The sequence below is a fragment of the Rattus norvegicus genome, chromosome 20, assembly GCF_021556685.1.
Source record: "Rattus norvegicus strain SHRSP/BbbUtx chromosome 20, alternate assembly SHRSP_T2T, whole genome shotgun sequence".
Lineage (NCBI taxonomy): Eukaryota > Metazoa > Chordata > Mammalia > Rodentia > Muridae > Rattus > Rattus norvegicus.
In genome coordinates this window covers 6,500,398-6,515,180 of record NC_141553.1, presented here as the reverse complement: position 1 = coordinate 6,515,180, position 14,783 = coordinate 6,500,398, and the positions used below count along the sequence as shown (strand labels likewise).

General features: G+C 52.7%; 1 protein-coding gene across 1 annotated transcript in view; it reads right to left on the bottom strand.

The window, feature by feature from the left end:
* Pacsin1 (protein kinase C and casein kinase substrate in neurons 1) overlaps positions 1–12,483 on the bottom strand; it is a 47,929-nt gene extending 35,446 nt beyond the window's left edge. The window contains 1 exon segment of the mRNA NM_017294.1: positions 12,387–12,483. The gene's annotated coding sequence lies outside the window, so the exon portion shown is untranslated.
* Between the last annotated feature and the right edge of the window lie 2,300 nt (positions 12,484–14,783).

The window sequence follows — 14,783 nt, the reverse complement described above, 5'->3', positions numbered from 1 at the left end:
ACAGAGTGAAGCGGGGTCTCCACTCACTGCCACACCCAGCGACAAGAAGTGTTGTGGTTTACACATCAGGTTTCCACTGATTCCGTTGGAGCCGGCAAGTCCCATGACACGTCGGCTATGGCTGCCATACTTAAGGCAACTGAATAGGGCTAACCCTGCTGGCACGGATAACTGACCCCGTTCTCCAAAGGTCTTAAGCAAAAGGCTCACTGTCCACCAAGAGATCTGAGGAAGGAAGGGCCATTGTCATTGGGCAGAAGTCTGTGCTCGGGTGTCTCTGGTACCCATAGCCCGGGCTGACAAGAAGCCAAGGAGTCTGGCAGCCAGGGACTAAGAATCCCCAGGAGCTAAAGTGTCTGGGCCACTTGGCAAGTCACACAGGCACGCAAAGCTGCTGGTCAAACGCCTGCACACACGGGCACACGCACGCACGCTCGCGGATGCACGCACGCACAAACGCACGCACACAGGGCAGGAAAATGGGCTGCAGCTCAAGTCTCTAGCCTGGCCCAGCTCCCTTCGACTAAATCAGAAGCCAGAAGCAGCTGCCCCAAGCAAAGTTCCCAGAACAGGGACTCCAAGGGCCGCAGGGGATGATGGGAGTGCTGGGATAGCTCTGCAAGAGATTGGGCACTTAGTATACCTGGCAGCCGATGGCTCACGCCTGACTCTTTCCTCTGGGCATCCCTCAGCTGCAGAGCAGAGCCTGTGTGCCCTGTGGCTGGTCAGTGAGAAGTGTGAGGACCCGGCCGCCATCTTGATCCGGGACAACTCTGTGAGCAGCTTCCCGCATGGAGACCCTCTGTTTCCACATCTTCACCCCGAGTTCAGCTCAGACCTTCCTAACCCTCGCACCTCCTGATACTGTACAGCGGTGTACCTGTGAGGTGGCAGGGACAAACCGCCACAATGGTGACGCCCCATCACGAGAGCCTCTTCCTGCCTGTTACCAGCTCTCTGTTCTTGCTTTCTCATCTGCAGGGCAGGGAGGGGTGGCACCCATGTCACGAGGTGACTGTGGGAAGTTGTGGAGGATACCATCTCACGGGTCCTCCCTCACCCACATCTGACAGCTGTGCTGTTTGAAAAGAGGGGAGCAGACAAAGACAGTGCCTCAAACGTGTCCCCTACCCTCCGTCCCCTGCCCCACCATGCTCTGCCTTCCCCCACAATGTAAAAGATGTTCCTCCTGTCCCCTTTCTAGAGACACTGTGTGTTCTCCCACATAAAAGGAAAAAGGGACCAGACATGGTGTGGCAGGACTTAAAAGCATGCATCACCACACCCAGACGCCATTCGAGGCTGTATACACATGCACATGTGCGCCCTTGCACACTCAGGAGTGTGCACACAAACATGCACACACATTTGCACACATAGGTGTGTATGCAAAGGCACATAGATGGGCATGAGCACACACAGACAAGCACATTTGCACATACATGTGCACTTGCACAGGCACCACACATGTACACACACGAGCGTGTGCACAAACACACACACATGTGCATGTTTTACCCAAGAAGGACTGAAGCCTAGAAACCAAAGTTAGGGTCGGTTCTACCCGCTTTGTGGGTGCTGTGACTCAAAAATCACAAGTGCTCTAAACCGCGGAGACATCTCCAGCCACCCTTTATTTTTATATTTTTATTCAGGTTTATAGCTAAGTGACTGGAAGGCACAGAACGCTTCCCCCAGCCCCACACGGAGTCTCCACACCTAGAGCACCCTGTACCCAGGGGCGCATCTGTCAACTGACGGTTCTCCATGGATACACCATCACCCCCCAACACCGGCAGACTGTGCCAGGGGTTCACACTTGGCGTTGTAGAGTCTACAGGCCCTGTCAGAGTCTACAGGACCACATACATCAGCTGACTAGCTCTGAGGGTCTGTCTATCCAGCCCCAGTCAGCCGTTAAACTCCTGACACCATTGATCCCCTCACTGTCTTCATACTTCATTTTCCTTGACCCTCCAACAGCCAGGCAGGCGTCCAAGACTGGCTCTTTAACTCTGTAAAATGTGTTTTAGCTTCTTTTCCGAACGTTAATGGCTCAGGTCTTAGAGTGCTATCTAATTGTCCGGACAAACTGCCCACTACTTACTCCTTAAAGGGCATCCTGATGGCTTGGCACTTCCTTGACAATCAGCACCACAGCACATTAAGGCCCCCATGAGTTTTGATGTAAAGAGAACACTTAACTGGGTGTGGCCACCCATGCCTGTAATCCCAGCCCAGGAGAGACTGAGGCAGGAGGGTGGGGAGTTTGAAGCCAACCTGGGCTACAAGAGACTTTGTTTCTAAAGAGAAGGAGGGGCCAGTGAATGGCTCAGCAGGGAAAGGCGCTCCTTGAAGCACCAGCTAACCTGAGTCCAGTGCTCTGGAGCCACGTGGTAAAGGGGCAAACTCACTCTGGCAAGGTGTGCCCTGACCTCCACGTGGATGCCATGACAGGTATGTGCATATGCATACAAATAGATTAAGCGTAGTTTTTTAAAGTGACAAAGCCTACACACACACACATATGCATACACATATACATGTCTGTATCCCTCCCTATACATACCCATATACACATAAACATATACATATTCCTAGGCATACGCGGCATATATGCATGCATATACTGGTGTAGGCTGGAGAGGGTACTCCAACCGGCAGAGGGCTTATCTAGCATGAGGTCCTCAATTCTATCCCAGGCACCAGAGAAACTGGGCATGGCGGTGCCCACCGTGATAACTGGGGAGCTAGAGGCAGGAAGATCGGGTGTTCGAGGTCACCTTTGAGTTTGAAACCAGTCTGAGATACAAGAGACCCTGTCTCAATTTTTTTTTTTTTTTTTGGTTCTTTTTTTCGGAGCTGGGGACCGAACCCAGGGCCTTGCGCTTCCTAGGTAAGCACTCTACCACTGAGCTAAATCCCCAGCCCGACCCTGTCTCAATTAACACTCCCTCACATAAATGTCCCCTGAGTGTCGCCGGGGGACCTAGCCCCTCAAGGAAGTCCACAGATCTCAGGAGGCTTCAGCTTCTGCAGCCACAGCCCTGGGGAACAGGTTGGCCTCTTGGGAAGCCCTCATCCTGTGTCTCCTGCTCACCCAGGCTAGCCCTGCCCTGCTTTCCCTCCTCAGTGCCTCAAGACTCGATTCCTGTGAGCCTGGCAGGTACCACCCATTTTCAGCCCTGTCCCTGGGCCCTACAATTGGACCAGCCCAGTTCACTGTGTTTACTAGTCTGCCCTGAGCCAGGAAGACGGGGAGGGGAGGGGAAGGGAGGCATCCTCCCCTCCCCCACCAGCACCACCACCATGCACTGTAGAACGGGTCTGCCCCTTCATCAGGGCCAATGACAAATGGCTGGGAATGGGGCAGAGGTGAGGACGGACCCCCATGAGACAGGGGTGATCCATCAGAAGAACCTGCCAAATAGGACAGGTGAGATGGGAGCCAGTCACCCAATATCCAGACAGGGCAAGGGGTGGGGCTGCAGCCTGATGGGGTAGTTGATAAGGGGACACCAGATACCCTGATGGAGGAGGGGCAGCAGACAGGAGGGAAAAAGCCTCCATAGCATCTGGCATTGGACTCACACACTCGCTGAGGGACCTTGGCTGGGAGCCTGAGGCCCCTCTGTGTCTCAGTATACCCATCTGCACCTGGAAATAGAGGCCGGGGGCCTCCCACTGTAGCTCAGTGGGAGAGCGCCTGCCCAGCCTATTGGGACTCTAGGTTGTGTCCCAGCACTGTAAGAACAAGATCAAACAATACCAACCAAGCATTAAGGGGCTGTGCATGGGAAGGAGCCCAGCACACATGGGAAGGAGCCCAGCCCACAGCTGTCATTGGGAAGTGAAACTGCAGAGCTCTACTGCAGGGGAGCTGCAATTTGGGCAGAAGCATCCAGGTAACAAGGTCAGAGTGTGTGTCCTTCACTACTGAGTGGCCAGCACTCAGGTCATACTCAAAACTGACTCGCTCAGCACCTGGCCCAGTGAGCGCACAGCTGGGAGCAAGAAGCCACCAGCCTGGGAGGGTTGGATGTACACCAGGAAGGGCACTTCATCAACTGAGCCACATCCTCACCTTGGCTGGTCTGGAACTCTCTTTGTGGTAGAGAGTGGTCTTGAACTCCCGACTCTCCTATATCCATTTCCCAAGTGTGGATGTGGCTTATTTTAGCTTTAATATTTTTAATATTTACACATGCATGTGTGTGATGTATGCATGCATGCATGTATGTATATGTATGTATGTATCCATGCATGCACATAAATTATAGCATACATACAGAAGTCAGAGGAAAATTGGTGGCAGGGATCAAACTCAGGTTATTGGACTTGTTGGCAATTGCCTGAGACGTCGTGAAGGCTTTTGTTGTTGTTGTTGTTGTGAGAGTTTCACTATGTACCCCTGACTTCCCTGGAACGCGACGTACAGACCTTGACTATGGACTGTGTCCGTCCTTTGATCCACAGAGAGCTGCCTGCCTCTGCCTCCTGCACACTGAGACTAAAGGTGTGCACCACTGAGCCTGGCTGGGACATTCTGAATGACAGGGAAGTCATTAAAGAGTTGAAGAAGGAGGGATTCGACCTCAGCGCTACGGGAGCAGGCAGGCAGTCTTGTGGTGGCTGCTCTCATACTCCAGAAGCATCCAGTGGAGACTGGGAAGAGAGACAGGGAAGTCAGGAAAGGTGTGGATTCCGAGGGTCCTGATGCAGCGCTGGGCCAGATTTCCTGCAGCATCAGGAGACAGACGGGACCCAGCTACCAGCTCACAGAGTACAGAGGACCCTGCCGAGTGTCGCTGTGGAGTTTCAGTCAACAGAGCCCAGGCTGTGGACTGTGCAGACAAAGCCGATGACTCACAGAGACATGAGAGCCCGCTGGAGCAGAAGGCATGCGCAGAACTGACCCAGGGGCTCAGCCAATCACAGCGCACAGGCCGGATCTCGGTCTTCAGGGTTTTTTCTTTTGACTGTTGTTTTATGACCTGGTCTCTTGTAGCCCAGGGTACCCTCAAATCTGACATGTAGCTCAGGCTAACTTTAATTACCCGGCATGTATAAAGCCCTGTGTTCCATCTCCAATGCTACAGCAAAAAAGGAGGGAGGTAGGGAAGCAAGAAAGAAGGAAGGAAACCAAAGAGAAAATTGCCCAGAGAAAGTCCTTATCTTGGGTAGACAAGATGGCTCAGTGTGTAAAGCTGCTTGCCGCCAAGCCTTACAACCCGAGTTTGATCCCTTAGACCCACACTGCAGGTAAGAGAGAACCGACTTCTGCAAGTTGTCCTCTGGCTTTCACACGAGTGTGTGTGTGTGTGTGTGTGTGTACACGCACAAAAATCTGATTAAAACATTTTCGTCGTAAAATATTGCTTATTTATTTTCATGTGTGCGCGCGTGCGTGCGTGCGTGCGTGCGTGCGTGTGTGTGTGTGTGTGTGTGTGTGTGTGTATACATGCGCACCACGTGCTTTCAGTGCCCTCAGATGTTGTAAGAAGCCGTGAGATCCAGAGGAACTGGGGATACAGATCGCTGTGAGCCGCCATGTTGGTGTAGTCAGTGCTCTTAACTACTGAGCCATCTCCCCCGACCTCCCCGCCAAAAACTTTTAAAAGAAAAGTCTTTACGCTCAGGCATGGTGGGCCACGCCTTTAACCCCAGCTCTCAGGAGGCAGAGGCAGATGGATCGCTATCGGTTTGAGGCCAGCCTGATCCACAGAGCCAGTTCCAGGCCAGTCAAGGTTACATAGTGAGACCCTGTCTCACGCAAACAAACCAGAACGTCCTTATTTTAGAAGCGTGTCTTCAGATAGGCATGGCGAATCGATAATCGAGATTTGGTGAGAACGATTGCGGTATGGGAGACAACAGGCAAGGGTGAAGCAGACATCAAATACCACTTTCTCTATGTGCATCAATTATATTTTTGGACAATAAAGAATTTTTCAGTCCCAGGGGACCTCACACCCGGCAAATAGATGCCAGGCATGCGTGTGGTGCATGGATGTACGCAGATGAAACACCCATACACACTTTAAAAACCTTAAAAAAAAAAAAAAAAAAAAAAAAAAAGGAAGGATGAGCCGGGCGCAGTGGTGGCGCACGTCTTTAATCCCGGCACTTGGAAGGCAGAGGCGGGTGGATCTATGAGTTCGAGGCCACCCTGGTCTATAGAGAGAGATCCGGGGGTTGGGGATTTAGCTCAGTGGTAGAGCGCTTACCTAGGAAGCTCAAGGCCCTGGGTTCGGTCCCCAGCTCCGGAAAAAAAAAAAAAAAAAAAAAAAAAGAGCTCTCGTTCTTGCAGAGAGAGATCCAGGACAGCCAGTTCTACACAGAGAAATCCTGTTTCCAAACCCAGTAATAATAATAATAATAATAATAATAATAATAATAATAATAATAATAATAATAATAATAACAACAACAACAACAACAACAATAATATCCTAATTGCATATAAAGTCGCCTGCTTTGACCTACCATGAGTTACAACTATCTTTTTGCGTTGTCCTTTTCTCCCCAGTATCTCCAGGCGCCTACAACAGGGCCTGGTGCACAGCAGATTCTGCACAGGGCAGCTAACAGCAGAATGAAGAACCACCTTGGTTGGCACAGGCGGGAGGATGGAGGGGAACGGGGTAGAGGCCCTGACCCGATGTGTCCTCCTGGTGACTCGTCACTGACCATCGCCATTTGCTAAGACTGCACCTACTGGGCTCATCCCCAAAATGGTATTTCCAAAATTTCCAAAAATGGGGGTGCCAGCGCACTCTTCCCCCAGAGACGTGAGGGTTTGTCTACCACACCCTCGGCCGGGAAAAGGCTTACTGCAAGGATTTGTCGAGCGCTGGATTAACCTTATTTAGAAGCTCCACCTTGATGGTAAATCTCTCTGCCCCATCCGAATGGGCAAGCGCTCGTTGGGCGGCATGCAGAATCAGTTTACAGACGCAGAATTCAAAACTGCTCTGTGGGCTGGGGCGGTGGCTCCGTGGGTAAGAGGCTCGCCCAGTGAGCATCAGGACCTGAGTTTCGGTCCCCAGAGCACACATCAAGCTGGGTACAGACGTGTCTGTAATCTCAGCGCTCCTACAGCCAGAGAGGAGGAGACATGAGAATCCAAGGAAGTCTGGACTGAGCAGTGCAGAGTAAGAGACCCTGTCCGATGAAGAGACATGGCGGTGGACCCTGAGGCCTGAGGTCTCCCCTAACCTCCATGCTTACACAGTTGCGCGCGCACACACACACACACACACACACACACACACACACACACACACACACACGAGCTGTTAATTTCAAATAAGTACCCACCACCCCTCCCAGGACAGGAGCAAATAGGAGACATAGAAGACTCCTCTCTTTCCTTCGCCATCCCCAAACAGCGCCGCCTAGAGGCCAGAGGGCGACAATGCAATTCAGATTTCAGATAAAAGACAAATCAAGTTTGTCTCTCTCTCTCTCTCTCTCTCTCTCTCTCTCTCTCTCTCTCTCTCTCTCTCTCATGTTTGTTTGTTTGTTTGTTTGTTTGTGTGAGTGCACTGTCGATATCTTCACACCAGAAGGCGCCAGATCTCAGTACAGATGGTTGTGAGCCACCATGTGGATGTGGGGAATTGAACTCAGGACCTCTGGAACAGCAGTCAGTGCTCTTAACCCCTGAGCTATCTCTCCAGCCCTTTGAACTTTTTTTCTTTTCTTTTCTTTTTTTTTTTTTTGAAGCGATGGAATTTAACCAGGGTCTCAGGCACACTACACAAGCACTTTACTATTGAGACACGTCCCTCGCTCAAATTCAGATTTCACGATTTAGCCAGGCATCCAGAATATTATCAGACAGCCCCTATCCCAGCCTAAACCAGCTTTAAAATATTTTCCCAGGGTTGGGGATTTAGCTCAGTGGTAGAGTGCTTGCCTAGGAAGCGCAAGGCCCTGGGTTCGGTCCCCAGCTCCAAAAAACAGAACCAAAAAAAAAAAAAATATTTTCCCATATGTTTGCTTTATTTTATATGTATGCGTGTTTTGCCTGCATGGATACCTGTGTGCCCTGTGCAGAAGAGGGTACCAGATGCTCTGGGATCTGAGCTACACACAGTTTTGATCTACCATGTGAGTGCTGGGATCAAACCCAAGTAGGTCCTCTGCAAGAGCAGCCAAAACTCCTAACCACTGAGAGCTATCCTCCCACCAGCATTCTCCCACCACGTGATGCTTACAACCTCTGGTCCTCCCAGTCTTCTTCAGGAACCCCAGTCTGAAGGCTCAAGGCACCTCTCCAATACCCACTTTCTTTCTTTCTTTCTTTCTTTCTTTCTTTCTTTCTTTCTTTCTTTCTTTTTTCTTTCTTTCTTTCTTTCTTTTTTTTTTTTTTCGGAGCTGGGGACCGAACCCAGGGCCTTGCGCTTGCTAGGCAAGTGCTCTACCGCTGAGCTAAATCCCCAACCCCCAATATCCACTTTCTTATCACCTTGTCACAAAGTCCTCTCCAGGTTCCTCCTGCCCGCCCATCCTCTATCGCCCTGGCTACTGGGGGTACCATCCATAACTGCCCCACACTGGTCCCCAGCAGCTGTGCCTGAGGATGCTGAGATGTAACCGGACACACCTCTGAAGGTCCTGCCAGCTGCGCAAAGCCTGTGGGGTCATCTGCGAGTGCCACTGTCACTAACTGAAGCTCTGCTTCTAGGTGTGGATGGCTCCTGTCGGGTATCTCCTAGGGCCCTGGCTGCCCCATCCCAGTCCCTGAGGCCCAGTCCTTCATGGTCCTAGAAACCAACTGTAAGGTACACAGGGTGTTCGAAAGGCTGCAACGGTAGCTAACGGCTTTCTAGTCCGATGTATGATTTGCAGCAAACCCCAATTACTTTTTGTGATAAGAAAAAAAAAAAACTGAAAGCTTTTTGTTTGAAACAGTCACATATAGTCTAGGTCAGACTCAAAATGAGCTGCGAAGCTGGACTTGGTTCTTAATTCTCCTCCCATAGGCTGATATCATAGTCAGTCAGTCAATCAGTCAGTCAGTCAGTCTGTTAGTCAGTCTGTCTGTCTGCCTGTCTCTCTCTCTCTCTCATATACGTGTGTGTGTGTGTGAGTGTGTGTCGCACAGACATACACAAACACCTCTGGCTTGAAAGTTTGGGTTTGTTTCTCCTATTTTACAGTTATTTATTTACCACAGTATGAGTGGAGGCCAAAGGTCAACCGGTCGGAACCAGTTCTCTCCTCCACCCACGTGGGTCCCAGAAGTTCAAATCATCCACCTCCATGGCAAGTACCTTCCCCCACTGGGTCATCTCACCAGCCTGGAAGGTTTTGCTGTGGCTGCTGCTGCTGCTGTTGTTCTTGTTCTGGTTTGGTTGTGTTTCCTTTTGAGAAAAAAATCCGGGGCTGGAGAGATGGCTCAGTGGTTAGAGCACTGACTGTTCTTCCAGAGGTCCTGAGTTCAGTTCCCAGCAACCACATGGTGGCTCACAGCCATCTGTAATGGGATCTGATGCCCTCTTCTGGTGTGTCTGGAGACAGCGACAGTGTACTCATACATAAAATAAATAAATCTTTAATATATACACATATATACACAGATATGTATATATCTATATCTGTACACAGGCTGGGGGGACGCTCAGCAGTTGAGAGTTCACAGTGCTCTTAGAGAGGATGAGATGGTTCCCAGCGAGCGCCCCCACTGGGCAGCTCCCTATCATCTTGTCACCCAGGCTCCAAGGGATCCAACACCTTTGACCTCCGCAGGCACCCACACTCACGTGCACACCTGCACACAATAAAAAATAACAAAAAGACTCAGGAGGCAGAGGCAGGTGGGTCTCTGTGAGTTCAAGACCGAGCTGGTCTACAGAGTGAGTTCCAGGACAGCCAGGTAGAGAAACCCTGCCTCAAACAAGAGTATAGTGATGGGGTTGGGGATTTAGCTCAGCGGTAGAGCGCTTGCCTAGGAAGCGCAAGGCCCTGGGTTCGGTCCCCAGCTCCGAAAAAAAGAAAAAAAAAAAAAAAAAAAAAAAAAACCAAAAAAAAAAAAAAAGAGTATAATGATGATGATGATGGTGGTGGTGGTGGTGGTGATGATGATGATGATAGAAATGTAAGATAATTTTTTAATGTAAAACTAAGGGCTGGCTCTATATATCGCAGAAGAATCGGCCTTGCCTAGAAGCCCCCAGTGAGGGGCTGGGGCGGGGCTCAGCGGAAAGTGCTTGCTTGTCATAGTCTGTTCCAGGCCCTCAGAGGACCCTGTTCCTCCTCAGCACAGCCATTCCCTCAGCTCCTCTTCTTGCTTCCATGAGGAGGACCCCGGATCAGTGAGCTCCTCCCCTGTTGGCCTTCCTTGTGCTTCCTGGCCTGCCAGACTCACAGAAATTTCTATTCAATGAGTCTCCTCCCACTGCCACTCAATCCTGCCAGGGATGCAGGCCTCTCCTGGGGAAGAGCCTTTCAAGTGACCTGAAGTCACGGAGGACCCACTACGTCACACTTTCCACAAGTGAAGGTCTCTCTGTGTCAGGCCTTGGGGGACACCAGACCAAGACACGCCTCCCTTATCCACGGACTGTCTGCAGACCCCGGGGAAGATGTCACTCAAAGACTGAGACAGAGGGTCTGAGGAGAGGAGCAAGATAGGGCAAGGATGCTTCGGAAGGCTTGCAGGCAGGCGAGAGCAGCGTGGCTTTCCTGAGAAAGCGAAGGAGCGTCAGAATTCAGAGGAAAGGAAAGCAGAGGGGGAGGAAGAGGAGTCAGCTGACTGGCAGGGTGGTACAGCCTACTGAGGGATGTCTGTGCACCTGTCAAAGGAACGAGGCTGGCCAAGAAGGGCTCTGCAAAGGCTCATGTCACCTTTTACACACACCGCTTACTGCCAAGACTCCAGAGACCTAGGACAGCCTGGCTGGGGCCCACCCAGTTCTGGAAGTTGACCCGGATTGTCTAGCTATAGTTGAGACATAGCATCTTAGGAGAAATCACCAACCCAGTAGCTTGAAGAAAGGGAAGCCCTCAACAAAGGGTCAGGCTCCCTGGGGACACAGGGAACCAACCAGTCAGACAGGAGCCAGCAGGACAGAAGCCCCTCCAATAGTCACAGCTGACACTCAACCCCAGGCCTAAAGGAGTTTCTTGATGACTCTTTGGTCCCGGAGAATAGAAAGACCAAAGGGGTTCCCCTCCATCTTTCAGCTTGCTAGCTGTTGCCCAGAATTTATAAATTCATTCGTTCGTTCGTTCGTTCGTTTGTTCATTCATACTGCAAACATTTCTTCAGTGAGGAGTCCTCAGACACTGGAGTAATGACAGAGACCAATCAGAATCCTAACCTGAAGGTCCTTTGGTCTAGAGGGGGACAGGCCAGACATAAATAACCTCTAGGCCCACAGGGTCCAAGAACATGGAGTCGGAGGTGACCTCTCACCTGGGGCACCAGAAAGCTCCTTAGAGAGAGTGATCTGAGTAGCCAGGCAAAGATCTGACAAGAAAACCAGGCTGTGGGCAGAGCTTCCCAGACCACTGGCAACCTGCACCCCAGCTGTGCCAGGGCCCCTGACAATGGGCTATTTCTGGTTGTGCCTAGAAGAAGAAGATGTCGCATGTGTGTGTTCCCCCCCAGGCTGCAGAGCTGGGTTTGGGGGAGGTGGGGGAGGTGGAGGGTAAGGCTGGAACTTAAAAGCCAAGCCGAGGGTTTGAAGCTGAGTCTAGCCAAGCTCTGGGGTTTGCCACTGTGTCGCAGGCACATTAATGACCCTTTAACCTTTGCACAGCCTCCTGAAAGGTGAACACAGCCCGGAGAGCGCCCCAACCGTGACCAAATGGTCTGAGGTTGGTGGAGATTCGAGAAGGCGGGGTGGCGCAGAGAGGATTCTGCAGCATCTGCGGGGGCCCTCAGCACCCACACCTCCTCTCTCCTTCCACCGCCCACCCCCAGCTGGTGGGGGGGAGGGGTCGGAAGCAAAGAAGGAAGTACCTGTAATCTAAACCAGACATCGCCGGCTGTGCTTCTCCCCAGCCCACTCTGATCCAGAAATAACCTACGCACCAAGCTGGCATCAGCCCACCCATCCCAGCTGGTCGCAGAAAAACACTCAACATCGGGGGGCCAGGCCCCCGCTTTCCAACGATCCAATTTCCTCTCCCTTTCCCCAGGGTAGAGGCCTCCCCTTTAACATCCCCAGAGGCCATCCTGGCACTGCCTGGGTCAAGTCCAAGAGCATCCCAGGGCGCGCGCCCTCCTCTCCCCAGGTACCTGCCCTCGGCTGTGTCCAACGCCATCACACGCTGGCTACCTGCACCCCGCACTAGGGCCCTGGACTCCCCCACACACCCCAACCCTACCCCCGCCCCCACCCCGCACTCTCTCAACGTCTTAGACCCCCTACCTGGGTGCCGGAGCACCGGACACCATCGGCGGGGCGGGTAGCAAAGTGGGCGGCGGCGGCGGCGGCGGCCCAGCCTCAAGCCCGGATGGCTTCCCGGGGGAGGAAGAGAAGGAGGAGGAGAAGGCAGGCGCGACCGCCGCGCGTCTCTCTGGGGCTGCGGGAAGGAGGAAGGTCAGAGACTCCGCGGAGCGCAGCGCCGCGCGGGGGCGGAGGCGGCGCGGATTAGAGCGGCTTCTCCGCGAGCCAATGGCGGCGCGGTGGCTGCGCAGGTGGCAGCGCCGCGGTACCCGGAGGCCGCGCCCGCCCGGCCGCCTGCTCCCCAGCTCGGCGAGTGTGGTTCCTGCGCGCTCCTAATCCCTGCTTCTCATGTAGGGGTACGCGCAGGATGGGGGTTTGCGGTTTGGTGCGATGACCCTCTCCTCTACCTGTGTGTGCACGGATACGCGCAGGACAGGCCCTGGTATGATGACCCCCCTCCTCTACCCATGTGTGTTGGGTATGTGGAGGACAGGAGCCTTCAGGCTAACCAAATAGTGAGGATGCTCTCCTCCGGCCTAGCCCACGGTCCACCCCCACACTCAGCTCTGCCAAGAAGACCTGTGTGGATCCTCAGGCCACAGTTCACCTCAAGGAGGCTTTCTGGGACTTGGGGATCTAAAAGGTGACAGACAGACAAACACACACACACACACACACACACACACACACACACACACACACACACACACACACTAGCTGCTTTCATGCCTTGTATTCGAACTGCTTCCAGGAGCCAGGCTGTGGGGCCTGACTTAGCAGAGCACAAGGTTCGTTCAATATGTCCAGAACATTCCATAAACCAGAGAAATGAGACCAGGAGGAGAAAACTGCCCACTTCTGCCCCTCCCTAGCGCAGGCTCGAGAGATGTTCAACAGGGTGCATAGAAGGAAGTTTTCCCGAACCCCTCCCTGGGGGGCGAGCCTCACTGTGAGCTCTGAAGTCCACCAGTCTAGGGACCCAGAGGAATGCCTGCGACAGTGTAGTGTTCGTTCGTTCATTTACCAGGAATTCCGTGAACACTGGTTCCAAACTTTAACTTCTAGGTTAGAACCTAGAAGACATCGCCAAATGAACAGGCCACAGGCGGCATCTCTCAGGGTTTGGACGCGTCAAGTGAGTGGATGTATTAGTCAGGGAACAGAGGGATAGAAGGAATGTCTATTACAAAGGAGCTTGTTAGATCTGCTCGAACGACGACAAGAGTCCGCGCGCTGGAGAGGCTGAGGATACCATAGCTTCTCCAGGACACTGGGTTCCTCAGTAGTCCCAATGTGGCACTGAATGCGTGGAAGGTTCCGGAAGAGCCCCAGGAGTCATCATAGGCCTTCCGGAGACATTGGAAGGTTGAAACGGTGGGATTCTGTTGCAGCAGCGGCTGCAGCAGCAACAGAACGGATGCATTCACAAGCATGACGCAAAGGTGGGCAAGCCAACGGCACTATGCCCCACCCCCAGACTTCTTACATCACGCCACCCCAGAAGGTACCGCCCACCTTGGGAGAGTCTCTTTTACCTCTCAGTCAGTCCTTCCGAGAAATGCCTTCCCATGCTTACCCAGAGTCTCTTAGTTCTTCCCAGGTCCAATCAAGTCTCTATTAACCATCAGCGGTTGGTGTTCCACGGAAGGCTGAGGGCTCTGGGCAGAGCTATCCAGCAAGGTTTTCTAGTGGTGCTGAAGGAGAACTGAAGTTCAGGTTAGCCAGATGACCCAGGAGTAAGGCAAAGCCATCAAGGCCCGCAGCTCTGGGCTGCCTCTCTACACGGGGATACGATAGCCTGGAGCTAATGAGGCCCACCCTCTACTCCTGCCTCAGCACCCTGATTCCGGTTCCCCACACCCCAAACTGGAGTTTACCCTCAGCCTCAGGCAAAGCTGTGAAGCTCACACGGGTGCGACAGCTGTCCAGGAAACACTGACTCAGACTCCTCATCTTGTTAGCCATATGACAAGCTGTCGGTGGAGTCTCTGGGGCCTAGGGGAGCCTCGGACACACCCAGGGCTCTGTTCTGGGGTTCATAGCAATGGTGGTGGTTTTTCTCTCCAGATGGGATGCTGGAAGGCACGAAGAGTACCTAGCCCGCTGCTCAGAACCTAACAGGCCAGGGAAAAGGACACCCATTTTTTTTTTTTTTCGGAGCTGAGGACCGAACCCAGGGCCTTGTGCTTGCTAGGCAAGCGCTCTACCACTGAGCTAAATCCCCAACCCCATGGGCACCCATTTTTATAACCACAATTATCCGCATCTCCAGTGCTCTCGCCCAGTGTTGTGGAAACGCACCCCTTTAAGACAGAAGCGTCGGGGCTGGGGATTTAGCTCAGTGGTAGAGCGCTTACCTAGGAAGCGCAAGGCCCTGGG